This window comes from Myotis davidii, unplaced genomic scaffold (genome assembly GCF_000327345.1).
Source record: "Myotis davidii unplaced genomic scaffold, ASM32734v1 scaffold819, whole genome shotgun sequence".
NCBI classification, from domain to species: domain Eukaryota; kingdom Metazoa; phylum Chordata; class Mammalia; order Chiroptera; family Vespertilionidae; genus Myotis; species Myotis davidii.
In genome coordinates, this window is record NW_006291486.1 from 1 (window position 1) to 2139 (window position 2139).

Sequence of the window (2139 nt, forward strand, 5' to 3'; positions counted from 1 at the left end):
CATCCAGGGCAGGAGGGAAGCTTGGCTTCCTCCTTTGCCGGGACAACCAAGGCTCCTGCTTGCTCCAGCTCTGTGGCTGCCAGCCGCCATCTTGGTTGGGTTAATTTTCATATAGTTGCTCTGATTGGTTGGTGGGTGTGGCTTTGGCATAGAGAAGGTACAGTCAATTAGCATCTTTGTCTTTTATTAGTGTACATTGTTTTCAATATCAAATCATATATCCACTATAAGACGACACAAGTTTTTCCACCACAAAATTTGCCTTTTGGAGAATTTATTTTAAAAGTATTAACAAAAAACAAAACACTCTGAAAGAACATTTTACTCTCCCCATCCCTGCCTAAAGGAATTCAGAGAGATAAACATGACCTAAATGCTGTAGAACAGGAGCAAATATCAGACATATGTTGTAGCGATATCTTTACAGCTCCTAGGACAATGCAAACTATGGAGAAAATAAACTAATGGGACTACATCAAAATAAAAAGCTTCTGCACAGCAAAAGAAACCATCAACAAAACAACAAGAAAGCCCACTGCATGGGAGAACATAGTTGCCAATGTTATCTCTCATGAAAGTTTAGCTTCCAAAATGTACAGGGAACTCATGTAACTTAACAAAAGGAAGGCAAACAATCCAATTAAAAAATGGGCAAAGGATCTAAATAGATATTTCTACAAAGAGGACATACAGAAGGCCAAGAGACATGAAAACATGCTCAAAGTCACTAATCATCCGAGAGATGCAAATCAAAAGGACAATGAGGTACCATCACACCTGTCAGAAAGGCTATAATCAACAAATCAACAAATGACAAGTGCTGTCAAGGATGTGGAGACAAAGGAGCTTTATGCACTGCTGGTGGGACTGCAGACTGTTGTAGCCACTGTGGAAAACAGTAGGGAGTTTCCTCAAAAATTAAAAATCAAACTCCCATTTGACCCAGTGATCCCACTTCTAGAAATATGTCCCAAGAAATCAGAAAGAATATATGACACACTATGTTCATAATAACACAATTTATAATATCTAAGATTTGGAAACAGCCTATTTGTGCATCAGCAGATGAGTGGATTAAAAACCAGTGGTACATCTACAGGTGAATACCATGCTGCTGTAAAAATGAAAGAATTCTTACCATTCCCAACAGTATGGATGGACATGGAGAACATTATTCTAAGCTTAATTAGCCAGTCAGAGAAAGATAAATATCAAATGATCTTAATCATTTGTTGAATATAATGAACAACATAAACTGATGAACAAAAATAGTTCCAGAGGTACAATAAACATCATTAAAATGCCTATACTACCAAAAGCAATCCACAGATTCAATGCAATTCCTATTAAAATACCAATGCAAAGAAGCATTGAGCAGACCATCAACCTCAGAGGGAAGGTGAGGATGAGGGGTGAGGGAGGTAGGTAAGAGATCAACCAAAGTACTTGTATCCATGCATATGAACATGACCAATGGACACAGACAATAGGGCGTGGGAGCATGTGCTGGGAGGAGGAAACTGGCTGGGAGAGGTAAATGGGGGAAAAAGGAGACATATGTAATAACAAATACTTCAAAAATTTATATGTAACCCAAAACTACTCCAGATACTCCAGATAGCTGCAAAAATATTGAGAAAGAAGAATAAAATTGTTGGAGTCACAATACCACATGTCAAGTTATACTACAGAGCCATCGTAATCAGAATAACCTAGTAGGGCACAAGAACAGGGATATAGATCATTGGAACAGAACAAGAAGCTAACAACTATGCTTCTGAATATAATGTGATTTATGTCATTATTAACCTAGACAGTGGAAGAACTTAGATGGTGGAAGGAAAGTTGTTTTTGTGTGTGTGTCCCAACAACTACATATTACATATTATTGTATCCCCTTACTTTCTCTATTCATATTAGTTTTGCAAAGAATCATAAGTGTTATGGCCACCTCCACTCTTATAATGTCAGTATATCAATTCATTTTAATCCTCTGAAATTAATTTTGTAGTAGAGTCTTTATAAGTTACTTTGGGGATAATATTTCATTATTTTTTTTAATATTGGTAACAATGTGTGTGTTTCCTTTTTATTGGAAAACCAGTTTTTCTGGATATAAAACCTTGGTTTACATATTCT